Below are 25956 nucleotides of genomic sequence, written 5' to 3'. Positions count from 1 at the left end.
TCTTCTAGAAAAATCCTCATAAAGTCTGTTAAGACCGCTGCTGGCTGTACATCTCTGGCTGTGCTCGTGCTAGCTGAGGCTGTCTGTCTGGACTGGGTCTGTGCTGGTACTGGATTTGGATCAACTGGGCTTGTACTGGCTTATGATCCAGCATCTACTTTACTGACAAATCTAAGCATAGACACTTAAAATTATAAATATCAATACTTTCTAGATATAAATGTTGCAGCGGCATCAGGCCCATTCAAACAGGCTCCCCCAGTTTCCTTCAACATTTTTTAAGCTAAAATACTATTTATACTAGGGCTGGGCGATGTGGAAAAAAATGTTATGACGATAAAAAAATTCATATCATTTGATATCGAAAATGATCTGGATAAATGTCAATTCATTACTTCTATTGAGTTTAAAAGCTGATTTTTGAGACTTAGGGAAAGTTGAAGAAACCAGATGCTTAATTGTGGATCACTTCACAAACAGAATATTAAGAACTATTCTGATAAAATCTGTTTTCAGCAAATGTGCACAAATAAAATTAACTTAAATATTTTTCTTCCTTTCTCCCTCAACAAAATATATATCTTTACTGAAAAACTAAGTGCTAATTCGTTCATGATTCAACTGAATAAGATCAAGCATTTATTGAATATTTATTGAACATTTGTTATATTGTTATTGAAGAAAATTATACTTAGATAATTATTGTTATTGTGTTATTGTCCAGTCCTAATTTACACTATGACTTGACTGAAAAAGTGATGTTTATTATCTACTGAAAGATGTACATCCATATTGCCCAGTCTGCCCTGCTAATCAACATTTTAATAGTCAATGTGAATCCATTGCTTTCCACCTTGGATTAGTCCAGAGATGAAACTAAACCTTGACTGAGACACAGATAATCACTGTCTTGTTTTAAATGTGGGCCTATGAGGAGTGCCAACACATCTGTGTGTTGTCTGGACTGGTCCCACTAATGTTGCTGCTGGAATGCAGTTGAAAATATTTTCAACTCATTCCTTTGCGTCGCTTTGCGCCGCCCGACAGGAAATCCTGGCTTTACGTGTCTTTGCATTGACTTTGTATGTAAACTCACCGCCCCGAACACTCGCTTCGCTTTTGGTCTGAAAGCACCATAACGCTAACAGTAGCAACGTCTCAGGTACAAAACACAGGTGAGCTGACGTTCACCTTTTTAAACTGAAGGGGAACCAATGATGTCTACAAATGATTAGAGACGAGTCCCCAGAGACGCCCCTCTAGGACAGAGACTCCTTTCACTTTAGCCATGAAGGGGAAGATGAGCGAGGAGGGAGAGGATGAAGGTAACTGAGTCCTGACAAGATCTGTGTTGAAGGAATCAAAACCAAGATTCTGCCGTAACCAAAAGAATATTTAACAGTATGAATGTCTACCGTCTTCAGGTAATACTGGCAGTACTGCAGTCTTTCTGTTCACTGCAAATACAGATGGTTTGCAGATCGTTCTGCACACTTTCTCCAGCAGGCTCCTGATTTCATTTTACCAACATGTTTGGGGTTTAAAAGAATGTTTGTAATTTTCCATTGGGTTTCTTTCCAAGTAATTTGCATTAGTGCTGACATGGACATTCTCAATATATTGACGGTCAGTTTTGTTGGAAAATTCTATGTGAGGCATTGGTAAACATGGTGCAAATAGGATTTACAGCGGGCACAAGGAAGGGTGGGGTGGGGAAAAAAAACATGGCCTTGCGTTTATTCTACAATAATCTAAATCAGCTTCTATAGAGTTGGCACACCCTCAATGTACAAAGTGCTGCATGGAATTACAGTAGTTATCTATGGTCCTAGAAATTCCAATGAACACAATATCTGATTATTTAGAAACAGCAAACAAACTAGAAGCTGTGCTGTTCATTAAACTTGAATAATGAACTTTATGTTCAATGAACTGTGAAATCACTACAGGCTGCACTGTTCTGTCTTTTGATTAGACATTTACAGCGAGTGTTTGGTTTTATTTACTTCAGTAATGTAATGAAACACCAGTTGCCAATATTTTGGAAGAATTACCTTAAAGTGGATCTTCTTTGCTTAAATATTTTAGACAAATCTCACCATTGAACTGTTCCTACTGAGCGTCTGGAGGGCATTCAGTGGGACCTGTTGTGTTCGTAAATTGCGCAGGTTGAGCACATTTGCACTGGACTCAGTCACAGCATTGCTTCACGTCAGCATGCTACAGTCAATGCTAACATGCTGATGTTCAGGAGTTATAATGTTTACCATGTTCACCAAAGTGTGCTATTATTAGCTAATTAGCATTAAACACAAAGAATAGCTGAGGCTGAGGGGAATGTTTCAGTTTTGTAGGTATTTGGTCATAAACAAAAATGCTGACCTGACAATGGCACTACGTGAAAAGTCAGAGGGTCACCAAAGTTATTAGAGTTTATCCCGAGGGGAACATCAAGGTCTGAACTACATTTCATCATAGTCCATCAGACAGCTTTTGAGATATTTCAGTCTGGACGAGAGTGGTGGACAAACAGTAGCTGCATACCAAAACACCAGACAGGACTTCTGACTATAATTCAAGCTGCCTGGGCTGCGTTGCCCTGCTTATGCATAATGAGTTCAAAAACACCCCAGTTGACCTGATCCAACCCTTTTCACTCTGTCATTGGGTCTCACTGTAACAGACGTGGTACTGACGTAATCTATAACACACGGTTGCTTCTCTTCACCTGGAGGGCTTAACGTGTGTGTGTTTCCTTTTAATCTTATAATAATTGTAATGTCTGTTAATAATGTTCAGGTTTGGACTCAACAAGCATTGTGAAAGTGTCACTTTGGGCTCTGGGTAACTGTGACCAAACAATCATTCGATTGATGGAGAAAACAATCAGCAGATAGATCCAGAATGAAAATAATCATTACTTGTAGTCGAATATAAAATAGTTGAAGTGAACCAGACAGACAGATGCACCTTGAAGGCTGATGTGTTTTTAATGGGGCAGATAATTTCAGACGCTGCACTTATGTCTCTTCACACGATGTCTATTGATTCCAGTATAGCATATTTTTGATGCTGCAGTGTGCAATGATCCATGTAATCATGTATACTACCCCCATAATGTAATAAATCAGTGATTTGGATGATGAGTCAGCTTCACGTTGCTCTCAGAAGTAACTGCCAATAAAAATGCACCCAGTGACTGTATGAGTATTAAACTGCCTATCCTGCTTTAGACTTATTACACGACGCTTTCTATTAGCAGCTCTTCATTTTCATTTATTTATACATACGATGCCTTAGAATTAGTGAATTTCTCTCTCCATTCACAATATTGGAGGCTATATTAAGGTTAAATTGCATACATAAGTGGGTATATAGAAAGATGCGTGTCTAACTGTATGTCATTTTTAATTGACACTGATGACAAGTATGCAGATGGTTTAGGAAGCCCCCCCGAGAAAAATATGATATGCTGATTTAACCAGTAATGGCTCAGTAATTAGCTCAATATTTTTGCTAGTATCAAGATTAAATAAAGCTGAAATTTATCTTGAATGACTATTTGCAATGAAAATTTATTGTGAGGTGGCTTTAGCTTTTAAAGAATTTAAAATATGTCCAACCCCCAAAATTAAGTTGGGAGAAGCTGGGAGTTCAGGTATTACAGTGTGCTCACAGCCTTTGAGCTTTTCAGGCAGTGGTGAGTGACTTGCACTGTTTTTTCCTGGGTATTGCCTCTCAGGCAACATGCAAGCGTATTCTGCAAATCCTTTTTAAGAGGGAGGGACATGTCAAACACAAACAGCCACAGTGAGCTAAAAGAGCTGCAGGCGACAGACTCTTACTGTGGATTATGATCAGCACACGCCTACATGTCATCAACACGTCGTAAAAGCACTCACGTGCAGTGTGTTTAAAGCTTATCCAAGCGGCAACCTCTACGGCTGAAAAATTAAGCCAACGCGGAAGTGCCAAAAAAATGGCCACTTCAAGCTGGCTCCAAAAGCGAGTCAAGACAGACCCCCAGGTTAAAATGCCCAACATGTTTACAGCCTGGTACAAAAAACGGTTCTGGTCTCTATAACTATGTCCAGGGGTGATTTTTCATATAACTCAGCCGTTTAAATTACTTTAAGGTGTAAAGTTATGCATAAATATGGATGTGGCTGCTTTGTGTGAACGGTGGGTGTCTAAAGCAAACCTTAATATTGTGTTCTTTGAGGAGGAAATGCATCACTGCTTCATAATCAAGCTTTTTAAGACACACGTAAGCACATACTAGATATAACTATGCATATATAGCCTGAGGAGTGGTTGGAAAGTATGTGCATAACATAAAAGTATTATTAGACCAACCGAGTCTTTTAGTGCACACAATGTAGATGTAGAAACCACACTAATGAGCATTAACACTGATTAGATTTAGAGTATGCCATACTGTGTGTATCTGTAGCGAGAAGCAGAAGCTCTGTTTCTCCTGCTGGAACATTAACTGAAGTATTGTGTGATGTGAAGGCAGGGACAATAAAAAAAGGAAGTGGTGAGGGAGCATTTCTCTGGTTAGAAGCACTCAGACTTCAGAGAGGGAAGAAACATCCAGCATGAATTGTTGCCTTTGACCTGCGAATGCTGTCTTTTTTGTTCCAGAAGGGTCCAAAGTGCAGCAGGCAAATTACGAGAGTGTAGGAGAGAGAGAAAGAGTGAGAGAGTTTAGTTTAGTAGGAAGTTTGGTGGATGTGTGTTTGAAATCTAATATCATGGCTGCTGCATAGCTCATTTGTTCATCTGCGGCTCACTAAACTCTGTCAGCTCTGTTATGAAGAAGCAATTTCAATTCCTTACATTGCTCAGTTTCAGCCGAAATCCATCAGCTTCACCATATACAGCATCCATTCAGAGGTGTATTGGTACGTACACACAGGTGTACAGAGTGTATCCACCTCTGGGCAGAGGGACATCATATACCTAGCTAAAAATATGTACAGATATGGATCAGTGCAGCGTACAGGTTTGGTCACACCAGTAATGAAAAATGGGAAACATTCAGTTCTCTGCGGGTCTGCATGGGTTCTCTCCGGGTGCTCCGCGTTCCTCTCACTGTCCAAAGACAATTCATAGGCTAATTGGCGACTCTAAATTTCCCATAGCTGTGAACAGTTGTTTGTCAGCGTGATAGACCAGGTTAGATGAAACGGTTATATCTCGCCTCTCGCCCAATGTTGGCTCCCGCGATCCTGCACAGATAAGCGGTTGCAGATTAGGTTAGGTTAACTTTATTGTCCCCAAGGGGAAATTCTGCTCGGAAACACTGCAGTGTTGCTTCATAAAAAACATCACAAAAGACATCAACAAGAGCCCGAGAAGCATCGACATGTTGTACTTCACAAGAGGAAAATATAAACACAGAAGAAAAAGGACATTGTTGACAACACAGTTCCATAGATTAAAGTGCAAATGCTTAAGGTGCTAGTACGTTTATTGCACATTGCCCTACAGCACCAAGATCACAAGTGCTGTAGTGCTAACATATTTATTGCACACAGCAGTATTTTACATTGTTCAGCAGCTTAATGGAGGCTAGCACACATGATAATTTTAGGCGAATGGATTTGCATTTTGGAAAGATAATAGATGGATGGACCCGATCTGTCTTACCGCTTCAGCTGCAAAACCTGGACTTGTGGTGTGTCGCTGGGCTCAGTGGGCTGCTCAGTGCCTTTGGACTCCCGAGGCTTCCACACTTGGAAGCATCTGCCTAAAGGGACGTTTTAAGATGTGATTGGTCAAGCCCCGTGTCAATTCAGAATAAAAAATGGGCCAATCTACTGGTTTTATGGGACGGTCAGACCAAAAAAGCATCCCAAGTACCCACATTAAAAGTCTGGGGAGAAGCCCAGTCTAAAGACCAGCTGAAAACTACAAAGACAAACCTCACATAAATACTGAGAGAACACCACCTAGCACCTGTTGTACCAAAACAACCAGCAGCTCATTTATATGCAGTGACATTTAAGCTGGAAACACCGAAAAAAGGAGAAAAAAGGCTCAGAGTTTGGTGATGATGGAGAGGTGTGTGTGGGACTGTAGAGGCCATAGAGGGAACTGAAGGTGATGAACTCTGAAAAAGACTGGCAACAAATGTCCCTTTCTTGTTGTTGCAGCAAGCTTCATAGCTCACAAATACAAATGAGAAGCGAACACACTGCGGAACTTCTAAACGTCAATGATGAAGGCAGGAGATATTTTAAATATCATTGGGAAGTTTGAATTTTAATCTATAACAGTGCATCAAATTTGATAATTTCTTCTTTGTGTAAAATCTTAATCTATAAAGAAACTTACAACTAAAGCAAATAAACACAGTGCCGTGAAAAGCTTAATATTGAAGTGGGTGTCAGTAGATTGTTGCCACACAAAGACACCACTACATTACTGTCCACACTGAAAGCAAAGTGTGTCGGCTGCGTCTGATGTACCATAACTAGCCATGTCTGCAGGTATACACTACGGCAGCATCATGGCTCCTGCGGTGTGTTTCGCTGCTTTGAATGAAAACAATCAGGAGTGACAATGAAAGACAGCAGCACAATGGCTTCCCACAGTGAATCAGAATTAATAGCACCCACGTAAGGTCCCACAGGGGAGAAGCTCACAATGTAGGAGTCCTCCAGAGGAGGATGTGGGCAGTGCTCTTAATGGTGCAATATTAAAAATTGCACCTATCTTCCCGGTGAGTGAATCATTTGTCTGATGGCGCCTGTTGTGTCAGAAAATGCATGAAAAAAAGGACATTTGTGAGCTTCTGTTTCCTGAAGACAAAAGAGAAAGAGACAAAGAGAGCAATAGCGATTTCCTAGATTATACATAATTCTTACATCAATTAAGATAAACGAACGTCTGCCGCCAAGTCTATTCAAAATGCTTAGAAAATGAGTCAGTAGACTGTCTGATAACTGTAACCTCAAATCTCCCATGGACAGGTTTTGAAAGACTCAAGCTGTTTTTCTGTGCATCAGATGAGTGTGAGCAGTGCAGCTGTTTAGACTGAAATGGTATTTTGTGTACGCTTTCATTGTTTAATTTAAATTTCAAATTTACAAAGCACGATGCTAAAACTCTCCTCATAAACTCTCCTCAGATGTTAAAGTGTGACTGATGTGTTGGGTTGAAGTTGTGAAGCGGACAACCTTCATACCCTCCGCCCACAACACCTAACAGCCTCACAGCCCCCCCCCCACCGTGTGGGTTAGAATCTACAGCTCGCCAACAGATACTTTAGGAGAGATGGACTGCTTTAACAACAGAGACCATAACATCGAGCCTGAAAACACAAACATGATCAGCAGAAAAGAAAGAAACCACAGATTATTATTATTGTTGTTTTTATTATTATTGTTATAATATATACATTATCTGCAATTGGTTTCGCGTTTCAAACCGAGAGAGTTCAGGATCATCGAAGGAAAACTGTGTTTTCCTGTGTGCTTGGTGCTCAAACACAGTCAAGATGGACTCCCAAATGTCAGACTGTTTATATGGGAAGATGAAACCATATTATCTTCTTGTTGCTGCTGTTTACGTTCACCCCAGACTCAGATTTGACAAACTGTGAAATGTTCTGGGGGAATACCTGGTTATAATCCAATCCAGCAGCACCTGTGCTTCACTCTCCAATCTTCACCAGCATATACGTATATAAGCCAGTCTAACCCCTTCCTCTGCCATTTCTCAGTTCTCACATTATAGAGACTAACCCACACCCTGAGTCCCGCTCCTGCCACCATGACCCAGATCAACCCCCTTCATCCCCGAACCTTCTCTCTAACCAAATAAATTACATGTTATACCTTAATTGGCGTGGTCTTAATTAGTGAATTGTATGTGTATACTGTTTATTTTTTTATTTTATATGTTACCATATTTTAATACAGATTTAATTATTTCTTAAGTTCTGTGTGTGTAGCACAAAGGGACTACAAACGTTCTTTTCATTACACAACCTTGTGTTGTATAATATAAAAAAACTACCTTGGACCTTGTTTAGCTCTGGAAAAGATTGCAGTTATAGCAAATAAATGCTTATGGTTAGAGCATGGTTTGGTTTTAATAACAGGTTCTACTTTACATCCCTTCCTGGCTGGTAAAAACACCTTTAAATATCTCCTCTCCATTTGAATTAACAAAGTCTCCAGAGAGAGTGGCAACAGGACCCGAATGCAGACAGTGGAGACGGATGATTCCAGTGGTTTGATGTCAAGAACAGCTTACAGGTAGGCAGACAGGCAGGCAGGTTCAAATCCAGGTTGAGGATTGACAGAAGTCAGAAGCTTGAAAGACAGCAGCATAGAAACTAGCAGAGACGGACTGGGAATGAAAAATGGCCCTTGAGTTTCTGACCCCCCTTCGGGCTCACTAGCCAGAGAATTAGCAGTTTGGAAGCATCTGCCTGGAGAGGGGTTAAAAGATGTAATTGGGACAGCCCTGTGTCAAATGAGAAAATAAAAATGGGATGATCTTGTCATGGTTTTGGGTTTCCTGTGGCATTTTGATACATCCATCCTCACGTGTCCGTTTTACTAACTGTCTTCATGTTTTCTTGTTCTCTATGTTTTGTCTTCTTGTCATTTATTCTTTGTTTCCTGTTTTGGCCACTTCCCTTCCTGCTCTTGTGTTTCCCTCTAGGTTCATTGATTTACTCCACTACCTGATTAGTTGTCCTCGTTATCCTCACCTGTCTCTATATTTAAGTCAGTGTGTTTCCACCTGTCTCCTGTGCCCATTTTGGATTCATCTGGGATTTTGTTTGTTTCCTGTGCCCAAGCTTTTAGATTTATTTTGAACTCAGCAATTTGGATTATTTCCTGCACCAGTCTGGCTTTTGTTTTGGACTGTAGCCTGCCTCACCAGCCGCAAGCTTCCTCTCCACATGTGTTTCTTTTTCAATAAATTCACCTAAAAGACTGAACTTGCTCTGCCTGGTGTTCTGAGTCCAAAACCTTGTGTCAGCCCACCAGGAAAGTGTCCCGCCTGCCAGATGGCCAGTTCAGCTCTGGAAACCCGGTCAAAATGACAAGGAGTGAGTGGAAAAGGGCTGGTGAAGCACTGCCCAGTTGTCGAGGGAAAGTGGAAAATATATGAGTAGGTGGGCGGGGCTGTCAGGTGATGGGGAAAGGAGGGAAAATCCGAGGCCACCTGGTGAATGGAAGTTGGAAAATGGCAATGAAGGGGTCTGGTGTAATAGAAATTTGGCTGGAGAGGAGGGACAGAGAGACAGGCTGAAGTTGGCCGGCTCTGACTGACAATTTTTTTTAAATCACAGACATCAGCAACAGCAAATTATATCAGCTGCTTCTATTTAACTGGCTGAAATAAAACTTCAGACTGAAGACTGAAAGTTAGGTCACTCTGTAACACCACTCTACGGCTGAATCCCAATCTCCACAAAGACACGGACTTTGTGACACGTTCCTAGTGAGTCCGTGCGGGCTTAGGGCTGTCCCACTGTCAAATCGTCAAGTGCATGAGGGCTCTCTTGCACACTTTTTGAACCCTTTATGTACACTGGCCCAATCCCAAAGCCCTAAGCCCTGAACCCTCACAGACTTTACTGACTTCATTTGGAAAGTGATTGAGTTTAAGAGGCTGTGAGGGCTCAAAATGCTGTAAACAGGAGCGGGACAGCCCTTTGCCACTTTATCACGTAACCTTGACCACGCTGAAACACGTTGCATACTTTTTATTTTTGCCTTATTTTTAAGTCCTGCAGGCTCTCGGCAGTTAGCCTAAACGTCAAAATATATTTGTAATTAATCAATACACTATTGTTGGTCAAATAGCATCATCAAGAAAAAACTAAAATAAATAATTGAATAAACTAAGTGTGTAATAAGGTGATTGCATTCCTCTGACTTCATGTGTTCAATGCACCATCTTAAGTTAAGAAAACTTTCAACAATTTTAACATCAGCGTAGGTTTCGATGCTTGTTTGTTTACTGTTTTCTTCTTCTCTTATAACACGGATTTGCTGTGATACTTCTCTCGCTTACGGGCTTCCCCTGATAACCCCCGTGTTTCACATCATACCCTTTTCGTAAGTCCGCATTTCTGCCGACTTTGGCTGAGGGAATTGCCCACAATTCAGAGAGGTATGATGTGAAACACAGGGTTGCCAGGGGAAGTTCACCAGAGCTTCACAAGTTGCCACTGGAGTCCTGTTCCACCAAATCACTTACCAGGTGACGTCAACTAAGTCTGTGAGGGTTCAGGGTTTAGGGTGCCTATAACTGTGAGTGGACTTCGGACTGTCCTCTGAAGAAAAACAAGAGAATCAGCAGTTTCAACCAAATCCCTAAAAATGTCCATTTTTCACATTTTGGTTGTATCCAGGTCTAACAGCATTCTGGTCCTCACGAGTTTGGCTGTTCTCTGGCTTTTTTGCTTGCCATCAGATGATCTTGTCCTGCAAAATGCACAACTGAACAACAAAGCCTCCTGTTCTGTCTTGGCAAGGCGTCTCATTCTTTTAAATCATTTTGGCAGGTGGATCTGCAAAGCAATGTTCTTTCTTAAAATCTAAAAGATGACATATACACTGAATGGATCCAAAGGGGATAGCAGCCTTTGATTTCGTATGTAAAATGGCTGACACTGCCTCTTGACTCTGGATAACAGGTAGCCTCTAGCAAACATTTAGACAACTACTCTGTGGACTAATTTCTTTCTTTCTTGTATTTTTTTATTTGTGTTATTGTTGCTGTTTCCCCCCATGTATTCTGCACTGTGCATGTTTTAAAACGTACTAAACACATTGACAAAAAGTGTGTTTACATGACGACACCCTCTAGTTACTGTTGGTTATCACAAAATCAAACTGAGCAAACTCCATCTGCTGAAGAAGACGCAACTATTACTGCAAAGATAAAAGAGGATCTTTTACTGTTGTTCACTTGTAACTTTCATCCTCATCATTAAAATGTTTGTTCCATCAGTCTCCAGGACTGCTAGCACTGCTTCAGTTGAACCCTGGTGTAATAACATGACCTACATTACATCAGAGTTTTACTATTCTACATCTCATTTTCTTTCACATCTCTTTTTTCAGGAACTGTATTTGTCAGGACAAATCAGAACAAATGTTTTTCACTAATCCGTCAGTTTCATACATTTCATTAAATCCATACTGCACCACCTACCTTTTATCCTCTTCTTTTAGGTCCAATTTTCAGTAATTTTTCACAGCTGACTCCCCCATGTTTCACCTCTCTTTTCCCTTCCCCGCCTCCTCCTCTCTATCTAATGGAACTGGTTGGAGCTAATGTTTTTACTTTGTGATTTATTCTTATTTTTTCCACAGAAAAAAGATTTCAGTAGTAAGAGAAAAATATGCTGGTGTATATAACGGTGTATATGACGCGTGGAATAATTAAAACTCCCAAATAAATTAGATTAGATCATGCAATCAGAATTTTGAAAGTCACATGCATTAATCTGTTTACATGGGTTTTTATCTTTATCTGTAGGTCTGAACAGAAATTAATTCTGTCTGTTACTGTTGGGAGCTGACATTTTCAGCTGCTTTCATGATAGATCTCACTGTGGTTAATAATACTGGCAACCACTTTCATTTCCATCCTGATGCTGGCTAACCTTAATGGAGGACTTTTATGTGCTTTGTACAGTAATCTGAAATTAATGGCTATTATCATTTAATGTCTTTCAAGCTTGCTTTTAGTTTGACAGTGTGTCTCTGTTGGGCTGGTTGAGGGAGGGATCATATGTCTGTACATGTTTTTTAAAATGTGTAGCTATAATACACAATCTTGCTGTATTTCTGTGCAGAGCGATTATCCCGTCGCACGATGATGAATTACAGCACGATCCCGGCTATTCTTATCCCTGTTGTTCTGAGGCCTCTTTATATCCTGTACATGTATATTCCAGCTGAGTCCAAACCAAGACTGTATAAATGAAGTGGAATTTGTCTGTAAAGTTGAGCCAATGTGGAAGTGCCTTAAGCCTGCATTATATTTAAGTGAAATCTGATTGCATTGGGCGATGAGGAAATGTTGAGAGCAGCCCTTTTGAGCCTTTTGCCACTCCCATCTCTCAGGTGCAACGCTCCTGCAAGAGGAAAACAGCAGAATAGTACAGGAAGTCAGACGAGTCCGCCGTCATGGAACGTGTTGACCTGATGATGGCGCTAGATGTAAAGTCAGAGGAAGTTATGAGCGTTCACCCTGACCTGAGAGAATCATGAATGTCTGAACCAAATTTTACCACAATTCACCCAATGGTTGTTGAGATATTTCAGAATAGACCAAAGTGGTGGACAAACCTACTTACAGCAAGACTGCTTCCTTTAGTTACAGCAGAGCCTGGGCACAGGGCCAGCAGTATGAAGCTGAAACATGTCATGAAGGTATGAGGCTGCACCTCCATCAGTAGCTGCATACACAAACACCAGAAAGGACTTCTGAATATGATTCAAGTTGATCTGACAGATGAGCAGAGAGTGCAGATGAAATGTCTCTACACAGTTTTGTTGTGGGCAAAAGAGGCACTCTGCATAACACCTCAGAAGATTTGAAGTAAACCGCATGAGAGCAACGTTCTTGTAGGATTTTGCAGTGAAGTCATGTACTCAGGCGCAAACTTGAGAATAAAAAAGTTGGAAGAATAAAACACATTTGTCAAACAGCTCGCTCCTGCTGACTGTCAAGTGAGGGAGTAACCTTTTTGAAGTGATCACATGATTAATCACAAGTCTGCTCTGAGCAGGAATAACCAACTAGACACAAGGATTTAACCGACACACTCTTTATTCACCAAGAGCAAAACATGTTAAATTAATGACCATTTAATACACATATACTGTATAAATAGGTATCAAAAAACAGACATTGAATAACAGGGAGCTGGCTGAAATGAAAACAAAAAGAAAACAAACAGGAGCATGAAAGAAAGTCTGTTGCTGGTAAACATCAGGAACAGTTAGATTAGACTAGTGCAGACTATGAAGATGTATGAGGTGGAAGAGTCTGCAGCCATGCTAACTCTAGCAAGCTATACGCTCGCAGTGTCATTGCTAACATGCTGATGTGTAGCGGGTATAACGTTTATCAGCACTATTTTATCCCCGACAAGTAGTAGTTCACACATTACTATTAACTTACTATCTGATTTGGCCACAGCCGACTGTCGGTGTGAATTAGGCTTTAGTAATGTCAGTAATGTTTGTTGCAATAACAAGCTAAAGTTTGCTAACTTTAGTCATCTTAAGCCACTGACCATACCACTCTAAATAAGGATGTGTTCAGATGTCAGAGAAAGATTGTATTTCTTCTGTCAACAATGACATAGTCCAACATTTCACTTCTAGCTGTTTGATAAATCCAGGCCCACGCACAGGTTCCCACAACTTAGCAGTAACACAAACTGGTAGTTCACTGTCTGCAATCATGGAGCACTGCCTTCAGTCAGAGTGCTTTCGGCCCAGAAACCTCTTCCGTGACACATATTGGCAAAGCAGCTTACAGGCAGCACATTCATGAGTGCACTGAAGCTAACTGTGGCTGGGCTGAAGGCAGGCAGTCACACAGCATGACCTGGAGGAGGAGGAGGAGGAGGAGGAGGAGGAGGGCATGATGGAAGGCAGGATAAGAAGACATCCACGGTGAGGAGAAGTGCCCTCAGCTTCTGCTCAGCGTGGATAATAAAGCCCTCAGTGCTGAGAGTGAAGGACAGAGCTGAAGGGAAGCTGGAAATTTGAAGGTGGAGAGGAGAGAGTGAGGAAGGCAAACTTGTCTGTTTTCTAAAAAGTCTGGTTTCTCTCCACTTGTTCTTAAACCTAAATGACATAAAAGTTGGTTTCTTTGTCTTTCAAAACAACCCACGTAACTGTTTCCCAAAAATGAGACGAAGGAAAGAGCTTAACCTTTTTGGAAAAACATTTGCTTTACTTCTGAGAGTGAGATGAAAAGTTCAATACTACTGTAATGGGGTCAGGATGTGCTTAGCCTAGCTTAGCATAAAGACTGGAAGCAGGACGAAAGAGCTAGCCTGGCTCTGTCTAAAGTGAAATGTCTACCAGCACCTCCAAAGCTGTCTTATACACAGTGTGTCTTGTTTGTTTAATATGTAGTTTAACACGTAAAAATGGCAATGTGTGGTTTTAGGTGGAGTTATAAGCTGGCACTATTTCTTCACAGTGTATCTGTCCGCCCGATACTTCTGTGAAGCATGTCGGGCTATGGCGCAAACATTAGGGGAGAGCGGGGTGATTTGAGCCTGTGGGGAAGTTGAGCCACCCCTTGTTTCTTGGCAACCATAGACAAAATTGGTCATGTGACCACACATATTTGAAGAGTCTTACATTTTCCTCACCCTGTGATGGAGAGAGGACCATGGAATATGTGATGAGCACATTACGTTATTGTTATTGTTTTTTGCCGTTCAAAGTGATTTTTTTATGTTCAAGGAGTCCTGTTCTTGTGTCTGAACATTTACAGACAGGTTTGAAAAAATCTTACGAATGTGTTTGGTGCTGTGCGGCCCCAGTTGCCCCAGCCTTTCTGGGTGCTCTGGCTTCCTCCCACCCTCCAAAGACATGTAGGCTAGGTAAATTGGGTGTCTCCAAAATTGTCCTTAGGTGTGAGTGGTTGTTTGTCTATGTGTGGTCCTGCGATGGACTGGCGACCTGTCCGGGGTGTACCCAGCCTTTCGCCCGATGTAAGCTGGGAATGGCTCCAGCCCCCCCGCGACCCTGTATGCAGGATAAACGGTTGACGATGGATGGATGGTGTTTGGTGCTTTAGTGACGTTAGCTTTAAACTGCTGGACGACATAATTTTGTTAAAATGGCAGGGACGGGACAATTTGAGCCAAAAGACCTGGGGGAAGTTGAGCCAGATATTTTACTGTAATTTTACATTGTATTCTTATGCATCAGCGAAATGATGTGACATTTTGCAGTTTAGACCTGAAACCATCATGTCATGCTTCTATGACTGGAAAACAGACAGGCTTCAACTCCTCTTGTGGGTTTGGACAGAGCAGTGGGAGAGGTACAGAATGGGAAGTCTTTTCATCAGGAGGCAGGGACATGACGATAAACAGGATGACTTGACGCGATAAATTGATATGAAACAACCAGGAGACACAGCTGCAATGTTTCACTATCTAAGTACAACTGAATATCTGGACCTGGCGTTTGAGTTTGCACGATGAAATGACATAGATGTCCACGAACCCCATGTGGCTCAACATATGGGGCAAGTTGAGCCAAGAGTTCACTTTTATTTGGAAAGCCATATTCTGAAAACAGTTTATTTTAGATCTAAATTGATTATTCCCAGGGACGCACCACATCCTGAAGTATATGTACATGTTTTAGTTGGAGACATTACTGTCATGTCCTCCCTTTAAAGACGCCTCAAGTAAAAACTGGCTCAACTCACCCCGCTCTCCGCTATGCACAATGGCATATTTCAGAAAAATATTTACTATGTTCCTGGATTATAATTATTGACGCATTAATTTGGTCATTACTTGGTAAAAGTGGGGCTCATTTTATTTACTTTATACACTGCTGGGTAGCTCAACCTAAAATAATGCACCATCATTTATTTGTTGATTAGATTTTGGATTAATAGTTTGTATTAATATAAAATAAATATAGTAAAAATATAAAGAAATTACAGTACAGTACTTGACTAAATGTACGTAGTTTCCACCACTGATTACTGCTGCCAAAACAACAGGAAGAAGTTGCATTCAGTACTGATGGAAGTGGAGAACAGCTTCAAATCAAGCTTCAATTAATTGAACAAAACAATTCCAACTCACTTACCAGCTTTTTCTGGAGCTTTCAGTTGCATCACACATTGAATGTTGCTCAGTTGTCTGTTGATTTGTGACAGTAGCTGTTTAAATGTCTGCTGCATGTTTGATGTTTAAATAACAGAAATCTAAAGGTCCAAGGTCCAAGAACACAGAGTAACAGCTCTTCTACCTTCCAGATTTGGTGGATTTACTGATGAGTTCACTTGGTTGGTTTAATCCAGCTAACTTCATCCATTCTGCTTGTTTAGACAGATGGCTGATGGAAGCAGAGTGAACACATGACAACCACTCAAGTTGAAAAACTGCCAAACATCCAGAAATACCTCCTGAGAAATGTGTAAGCAAAGCGTGGCTCTGTGACCCCAAAGAACTGCAGCGTAAGCAGAAAGCGCCTCACAAAGATTGCTTGACCCACCAGCAGTATAAATGCATGACTAACAACTGCCACCCCGAGCTCTCCGAGAGCAGCTGCTCATGTAAATATCAACGCTGAACCGCATCCCAAAATCAATTATGGGCGCCTCGTGTCGCTGAACAGCCCTCCAGCTCTTCCTGGAGGTGCACACTCCAACACACACTTGAAACACTCACCAGGTTTTCCAGAAACTCATGTGTTATTCAACTAAAAATATTCTCTAGTGGTGTACTGCTGTTGTTAACATCCCAAAATCTGTTATTTAACGTCCAACGCTTCAGTCAGTCACCTCTGCTGAAGCTGAAGAGACGAGTGAAGTAAATATGTAGATGTTATGTGATAATTAGTAGAGGAACACTTGTTAAAAACCCTCAGGGAAGCAGATCAAACTCTTCTCTGCTTCACAGATTAAAGCTGCAGCAATAATAATTATCCATCTTTTTGTGTTTATTTATTTATTGTTATTTTTGACAAGGTAATTAAAGCTCCGCATACTGGAGCCTAAGGATCATATTATAATGGATCAGTATCAAAATTCAAACTCTGCCCTCCTTTATTCTAGCTGGCTCTACAGTGCAGCATTTCACTGCATGAGCAAGTGAAAACTAGAACATGTGAATGTGAACAGCGATTTAGGCGGACCAGTGATTGGTTCTGTTTGGAAAGGTGGCGTCACAGTTGGCCGTGCGCTGAGGCAGGTTTAACACATCCTCATATATAAATGACAGAACAGGTTGACAGTTGGTCCCAAAACAACACAGGGAGGTTAACGGTTCAGGCACACACCCCTGTGATGGTAAAAGTAAGGGTAAGGGGCTATGGGGGGGCCATCAAAGCCTTTAACCGGAACATAGTTAGCTAGCACTAACGGTAGCTAATGCTACAAAAAACGCTAACGCTAGCTAGCTAAGGCTACATGAAAGATGACAAAACGCTACATAAAACGCCACAAATAAATGTCGTCATATGGCTGCAAGAGGTCACTCACAGCGTAAAATCCGGTTGTTTTAAGCCCTTCAACTGTTGACCAATGTTGTTGTTTTCTGGGTGAGGACGGGCTGGTTTAACAGGTTTTAAGGCAGGTTATGCAGACACTTCACTTGGAAGGATAATTTACATAAAGTGCACAGCTTACTGTGGAAATGTCCAGAACTCAAAACGTAATAATCAAAATTAAAACCGTGAATCCAAACAGAAACAAAAATCCAAAAAGCAAATGTAAAATCAAAATCCAAAAAACACGCAACAAACACATATTCAAGCAGGAATGAGTACCACTCCACAAACATACAGACAGAGAATGAACTGGAGGATTTGCAGGCAGATGAACGTAACAGGGAAATGTGCAAAAGACTGAACAGAAACGAGGACAACAAAAACAAACACACGCAGGAGCAGGGAGGGTGAAAGAACAGGTGAGACACGTTGGGGTAATCAGGCCAGACGCCAACACTACAGCCAGATGATTAGGCTACCAAAATAAAACAGGAAACAGACAGACACACAGACCAAAAACGTTTTTTTCAACAGAAACAGTGATTCCCTGAAGACCCTGTTGTGTACACAAGCGCAATGCATTTCCTTGCCTTTTTAACGCTGTTTTGTTCACAAACTTTTTGCAGCCGATTGGGTAACACCTGTGACACGCCCACCAAACAGAAGAAAACATACCTTGAAGCCCGTTGGAGAACATTGCGCAACGTTGCAAGGAAACGTGTCGTTCAATCCCAAAATGTTGCAAACATTGAGATTGAACTTGCCCCTGGTGTCTGTCAAATGAGAGTTGTCAAAACTCTGGCCGGAAAATAAATTACACAACAGCTGACAGGTGAGTTGACAAAATACATGGAGGGTGTCTATGCTCCTCTCCCATAAGCAGCATTCAGCAGCTTCTCAACCAACTGATCAGTTTATTTGGCTTGGTAAGACTCCAAGAGTCAGCATCAACAAAATAACACAGAATGATGACATGGGAGGACTGAAACTACCTAACTTTAAAATATAGAGGCTAAAAAAAAGCTCTGCATCTCTGCCTGTTTTTCACCAACAGCGACTTCTTTAACATATTAATTTAAACCATTGTTTATTGAAAAGAATGATTTGTTTAGCTTTAAATATCTCAAGTTAAAATCAAACACAAATATCAAAATATACCATTTGTGTGTGTGCCCCTCAATTCCCTTCCTATTAGTCTCGGCAAAGATGGGGTCTGACATTTAACCATGTCACAGCAGACCCCCGAGCACAATGGCTACTTTCTAACAGGATAACGTCCTTATTTGTTTGAACTGCACACAATTGGATTATTACACACACACACACACACACACACACACACACCTCTCCCTCTGGTTGGTGCTTTTCTGTCTCTAACTTGTTCTCTTTCACACTCATCTTTACATTCAACACAAAAGAGATAAGATCAGACTTCATAGGTCCCAGAGGGGAAATGCACACAGAGAGGTAAGAAAACTATTTGAATGAAATAAATACAAATAAAATAAGAAATTAAGAAAATATGGGGATGGCACTGTGAAGCTATATACAATTTATACATTACAATGTCTCAGGCTGTGTCCGAAAATCATTCACTCCTCCCTAATCCCTACCTAGGGAGTTCTATGGAGAGGTGTGACAAAGTGGGTTTACTCACCACTTGTCCCATACAGGTCCTTTTCTACATTACACCTTCTAGTTTATACAAGTGTTTATTTTTTGTAATTTACCATGGCTTGTGTGAAAGTGCACCACTTACTATCGCGGGTTGTTTGTGTTACAGTCTACAGCCAAGCATATGATAAGTCAAAGTAAACACACAGTCATAAGTCAGTTTCAGTTCCATTTTATTAGGTTGCAAGTTTAAAAATGGTTTAATTGTTTTCCTGCGTTAATACTTACAATTGTTTGTTCATTTGTTCAGCTCCACCGCGCAGGACAGTTGTTTGGGGAGGGGTTCGCATAAACATTTCCTATTTTATAGGTATAGGGTGGTCATGGATGACATCACCGGGCCAAACCAAGTAGAGGGTTTTCTTTCTTTATAGGAATGTTTCTTTTGGTTGTTTTTGATTATTCTAAATAAATGTGTTAAGATCCCTGACCTATTTTCTAGTCAGTGGGAGTGGAGTGAACTGGTAACTAAGATCAGAATGTTTAGTGATTTATGTTATGGAGTAGATCAACCTGCATCAGAATGGGATGGGCTGAAGCAGTTTGGGTGTGAATTGAACAAAGAGGTGAGGCTGTCAATATGTGTCTTTTGTTAGCGCTGCTATGTTAAATGAGTTATTTTTTGTTTGAGTTATCTGTCCACTGCAGACCACTGTAAATAAAATGTATCACCTCTGGGAACATACAATGTTTGAGTCTGCCTACCTACCACCTTCCTGGCCACTCTGGCCAGGCTACACCACAAGAGGACTACAGGTGCTGGTCATTCAATTAGAATATCGTCAAGTAGTAATAATAGTTGATTTATTTCAGTAATTCCATTCAAAAAGAAACTTGTATAATGTATACATTCATTCCACACAGACTGATATATTTCAAGTGTTCATTCCTTTTAATTTTGAGGATTATAACTGACAACTAATGAAAACCCCAAAATCAGTATCTTAGAAAATTAGAATATTGTGAAAAGGTTCAATATTGAAGACACCTGGTGCCACACTCTAATCAGCTAATTAACTCAAAACACCCGCAAAGGCCTTTAAATGGTCTCTCAGTCTATAATAATAATAATAATAATCATCTTTATTTGTGTATAAGTGTAAAGACAATAATACCCAAGAGAAAATAATACAAAAACAATACAAGATAAAAGCATGAAAACATTGAAAAGACTAAAATACACGTTTAAGATAAATATAAAATTAGTAAAATACAATAAAATAAAAGGGATAAAATAAAGTCAAATAAGATTGGGAAAGGCTCTCCTATAAAAGTATGTTTTAAGAAGGGACTTAAAAGAGTTCACTGACTCAGCCGACCTGATTTCCTTGGGCAGGCTATTCCAGAGCCTCGGGGCCCTGACTAGTCTAGTTGTGTAGGCTACACAATCATGGGGAAGACTGCTGACTTGACGGCTGTCCAAAAGACGACCATTGACACCTTGCACAAGGAGGGCAAGACACAAAAGGTCATTGCTAAAGAGGCTGGCTGTTCACAGAGCTCTGTGTCCAAGCACATTAATAGAGAGGCGAAGGGAAGGAAAAGATGTGGTAGAAAAAAGTGTACAAGCAATAGGGATAACCGCACCCTGGAGAGGATTGTGAAACAAAAGCCATTTAAAAATGTGGGGGAGATTCACAAAGAGTGGACTGCAGCTGGAGTCAGTGCTTCAAGAACCACCACGCACAGACGTATGCAAGACATGAGTTTCAGCTGTCGCATTCCTTGTGTCAAGCCACTCTTGAACAAGACACGTCAGAAGCGTCTCGCCTGGGCTAAAGACAAAAAGGACTGGACTGCTGCTGAGTGGTCCAAAGTTATGTTCTCTGATGAAAGTAAATTTTGCATTTCCTTTGGAAATCAAGGTCCCAGAGTCTGGAGGAAGAGAGGAGAGGCACAGAATCCACGTTGCTATACTTGTACTATCAGAGCAACCTGGGCTCTCATAACACCTGAGCAGTGCCACAGACTGATCGACTCCATGCCACGCCGCATTGCTGCAGTAATTCAGGCAAAAGGAGCCCCAACTAAGTATTGAGTGCTGTACATGATCATACTTTTCATGTTCATACTTTTCAGTTGGCCAACATTTCTAAAAATCCTTTTATTGTATTGATTTTCATTAGTTGTCAGTTTTAATCATCACAATTAAATGAAATATATATATATTTATATATATATTTGAAATATATCAGTCTGTGTGTAATGAATGAATATAATGTCCAAGTTCCACTTTTTGAATGGAATTACTGAAATAAATCAACTTTTTGATGATATTCTAATTATATGACCAGCACCTGTATATAGGGAGCTCACCGGCAACACTTTTGGACATTACTCAGATCATTCTCTCTGCGCCGTTAATTATGTCTTTGCTGTGACACAATTGGTTAGTGGAGTGTTTTTCTATCAGCACAATGCACGATCTTATATGCTGCTTACTTAGTAACCATCATTTGCACACTACTTTTCAAAATGCATTTCAGTGGACTACCTAAGGTATAATAATTCACACTACATATTCGGACAGCACTTCAAAATGGTAAACTCACTATCTATAGTGAGCAGTGAGTGATTTTGGACACAGAATAAAAGTTCAATATTTGTGCAAAAGAAGTCCAGTTGTTAGGTTCAGTTGTGGACAGACCCAGGAGTGGACTCATAACCAAGTGAGTTTATTTACAAAGTGGTAAATAGCAAAAGGTACTGGGGTTGAAGTGGGTAATTGGCAGGCGAAGAACTGGAGAGTGTGGTGGTGGTGGTGGGTTCTGGAGTGTGGCTGACGAGTGAGGCACAGCGCAAGAGCTCTGAGACATAAAGGCAGAGAGGTTGGCTGGTTACTGTACAGCTGCTGACATAAAACAAACCAGCGCTGGCTGTCAGGAAACCATGGGCTTATCTGCAGCGAGGTGATGAGATGATTGCCAACAGGTGTGTAGGAGTACGAGTCAGGTGCCAGGGAGAACGCCATGCCCAGATACAAATACACAAAACACAGAGAAGCACAGAGAAACTTCAAATGCCCAAAACAAAATGCAACGAACCCAGAGTCAAGACCAAACGATGATACATGTAGTGCAACTCTGATTACATATAATGTTTTGTATATGTGCAGTGTATGCAATATGCACACACTTATACAGTAATAATACAATGCTCTCTGAAACGCCTTTGGAGATGGCTTATGGTAGAGAAATGAACATTCAATTCTCAGGCAACAGCTCTGGTGGACTTTCCTGCAGTCAGCATGCCAACTACACACTCCCTCAAAACTTGTGGCATTGTGCTGTGTGATGGAACTGCACATTTTGGAGTGACATGAGATGACTAATTTCACTCTAACACACAAAGCAAATCCGTCTATTTCCCCAAATGTTCCTCTTTAAAGCTTCTGCTACCTGACTTTTCTGTGATACCCCGCTAGTTAGCTAGCGCTAGCTAGGCTAAGCCTCCCTTTTGTTGCTGCGACGTAGCATACGGGGGCGTTTCATACGAAACACTGAAGGGTACTTTTAGTGTAAAAGCCTTACGCTTTGTCACGCTGTCTGAAAGCGTCAGTTATGACGCCATGAGATAAGAATGCGTTGTATATTAATATAAAAACATTAACAACATAGTAGTAAAACAGTATTGTTACATAATGATTTAAGTAATAATAGAATGTAAAATAAGTGATACTACTTGTTACACCCCTAAACCAGTAGTAATAATACTACTGGTAATATATAGTCAGGGACATGGAACAGGTGTATTAAATCAAATATAAATTACGTATTATGTATAAATTGTATGAGTATCCTTCTCATTACTTATTTTTTTCCACTGTAAACGTCTTCATTTGCTTCAGAGTTGATGGCAAAATGAATATTTTACAACCTCAGAACGTATACTGTATATTATTCATACAGTAGCTCCGTGACCGCAAGTCCTGTCAGAAAATCACAGTGTGTGTCACCCTGGAGTCACCTGGCACTTACAGCTACAACACATTAGCCCGTCCTCCCTCTCAGCTGCTTCACACTGACTCGTGTCACTTATCTTGAGATGCTGTCTGCAGCATGAGCTGTCGCCTGAGGCAGGGGTCGCCGCCATGAATGCACCACAGGCAATGAAGAAGCAGAGAGAAAAACATCCAGACGGGAACAAAAAAACTAAAAACTAAAGAAAAAGCCAACCGTCATGGTGTTTCTTTTTGTTACTGCGGGGGCGTTCCTGTGGAGCGGTTGCTAGCCACATGTTGCTACTAATGGCCACCTCACACATGGCCACAGCAAGGAGATGCACATTTTAAGATATCACTGAAAAGTCAGGTAGCAGAAGCTTTAAAGAGGAACATTTGAGGAAATAGCTTTCTGTGTGAGCGTGAAATTAGTCAATGGATGGATATCAGTCTCATGTCTGTGTGTTGAGTGCAAAGCTGGAGTCAGGACGTAGTTAGCTTAGCTTAGCATAAATACTGTAAGCAGGGGGAAACAGTTGGCCTGACTGTGTTCAAAAATATACCTACCAACACCTGTAATGCTCACAACTTAATTATCTTTTTATTTCCAATGAAATTGAAAACTGTGCTTCTATTCCTCTTCTATTAGATCACCTTACAGGTAAACAGCACAGGGATGTATTGAGTGTCTTTTGTCTTGTCTTGTCTGACTAAACCCCCTGTGCAGACACGAACACTTTTGTGTTGTGACGCTGTGACTCACACTGACTTGTGACTGACAGCCTGAGGACGCTTTAAAATGTTTCCCATTAAACAATTTTAAATAATGCATGTATGCTGCATGCAGGCTTACAGAGCTCAGGAGGTGTCACTGAGAACGGATTTTATGTTTGTGGCATGATACAGCCGCTTTCAGGCTTACACTATTGGTGCCAAAAACTAAGCCACTCCTTAAAGCAACATTATGTAGTAACTTTATCTATAACAGCTTCAAAATAATTTTGATGGTACACTGGCTTGTCGGAGAATGGCATCTCTGTTGTACTGATATCATGGCAGAGGCTGCAAAGATACAGAGGAAGATGTCGGAGGTAGTGAAGAAGAGAAAACGAGAAAGTGACCGAGCAAGAAACCAGACAAGAGTAAATATCGGAATGGCTTTTACTCATTGGTGTGAGCTAAGAGCTGAAAGGATGGGTAGCATGTAGCTGCAGTACCAGAAGCTGCATTTTCAGGACCACACTCCTAGGACCGGGATATTCTAGGAAAGATGCAGGAGCAAAATCAGCCAGAAGTTTCACAGACTATAAAATCTCAAGTTGATGTTAGCAAACTTACTAAAGGAAAGGTTTGAGGAACATAACATGTCAAGATCGCATCTGTGGGATGTGCTGGACAAACAAGTCAGATCCATGGAGGCCCCACCTAGCAGCTTACTTGGTCTTGGTGCCAGATCCCACAGCACACCTTCAGAGGTCTAGTGGAGTTGTGGCCTCGACGGGTGAGGGCTGTTTCTGAGGCAAAATGGAGACCTACACAAAATTGGCAGGTGGTCATAATGTTATGGCTGTATGTAAAAATGTAATGAAAGATTCAGCCCCCTCTCCACTCCAACAATTTCACACTGGCTCTAGTAAATAATCAATGAAGTTTTAGCTGCTGTGCTACACACGTTGCAATGGTCATTCTTAATTCGGAGAAGTTATTCCTGCTGCTGTGTGACGGCTACAGGTATAATAATAATATAATATAATTAATGAAACAGATTATTCAGTGACATGTGAACACAGACTGAAAGAGTGAAAAAGGGCTGAACTCAGCATACATGACGGTGTTTTGTGATTTTGAAGATGTCGATGTTTGTGTAACGCACCACAAAGAATATTAAACTGAGAGCACAAATTATGTAATTTGAGAGATTGAGAGAACAGATTTGTTTCCCCCCCATGTCACCCTCATGGGCTCTGTCAGTCTGTTATGACCAACAGCATCAATATGTAATCTGGGTGAATTATTCACAGCGCTTCACTCAGAGGTACAATAACTAAGTCTGTGTCACTAGCACACATACAGTAGACACAATGATGCCATGTATGCACTGTGATGTTAAAGTAAACCGTGGCATTAAGTGAAGGCTGATGGACCAGCATCCCAAGCAACTATGTCTATATTGCACAAGTATGCACCATTAGATTCCCAACATGCAGGTCCAACACGTGCTGTGGTGTCTTTTATGTAAAGAGGTGGAAGAGTTCATCGTAATTAATGGTCGCATGTGAGACTTTCATGCAGAAGACTGAAGCTCATGTCCCATCGCAGACTTTCAAGTGATGTTCCCTCTTTGGTCAAGGATCGGTATGATGTTTTTCTATATGTCAGAAACTCCTGTAAACACATTCTGTTATTGCAGTCTTGTTGTTTGTGTTCCAGGAAATGGAAAACTCTAAAATACAATTAAGAATACCTACAAAACAACGTTTTTGTCATTGTTGGACCAGATACTGGCGTATTGTTGACGTGTAGTGCTTTATTTGGGTATTTGGTATTGAAGTAATCCAAAAGTAACTAAAGGTAATCAGGTTACAATACTATACTACTAATAATATGTTGTGGTCCCTGGATTACGTTACTGATAACATTTTTTTAACAAGTATAGTAATTTTACTGGATTACATTTTAAAGTAATCCACCGGGGAAAGTGAAATGCCTGCTGTTGCTGTTTTACTGTTGCTGCTCCAGACACAATGTTTAATTATACTTAAAATACGCTATTCTAAACCTGTTCTGAATTTGTTGCTTTTTTAAATAATGTATTTAAAAAAGAAATTATTTAGTAATGAAAAAGAAACAATTAGAGTATCAAAAAGAGCAGTATCGGTAAAATCCTAACGATACCCATCCTTACAAGTTTAATTTATCACTCATATCTGGGGAGAAGGAAGGGTCGTTGTCTTACTGTTTGTTATGCAAGAAATGTGTTGCATCACATCTATGACACACCAGGTCCTTGTTTTGTTTAATTTACTTTATTATTTATGAAGATTAAATATGACAATTAACTTAAGTCTTGTTATTATTTGATAAGCGCTA

This window comes from Micropterus dolomieu, linkage group LG13 (assembly GCF_021292245.1).
Source record: "Micropterus dolomieu isolate WLL.071019.BEF.003 ecotype Adirondacks linkage group LG13, ASM2129224v1, whole genome shotgun sequence".
In the NCBI taxonomy this organism is placed as follows: domain Eukaryota; kingdom Metazoa; phylum Chordata; class Actinopteri; order Centrarchiformes; family Centrarchidae; genus Micropterus; species Micropterus dolomieu.
The sequence above is the reverse complement of the archived record's forward strand: the minus strand, read 5'-3'. Positions refer to the sequence as shown.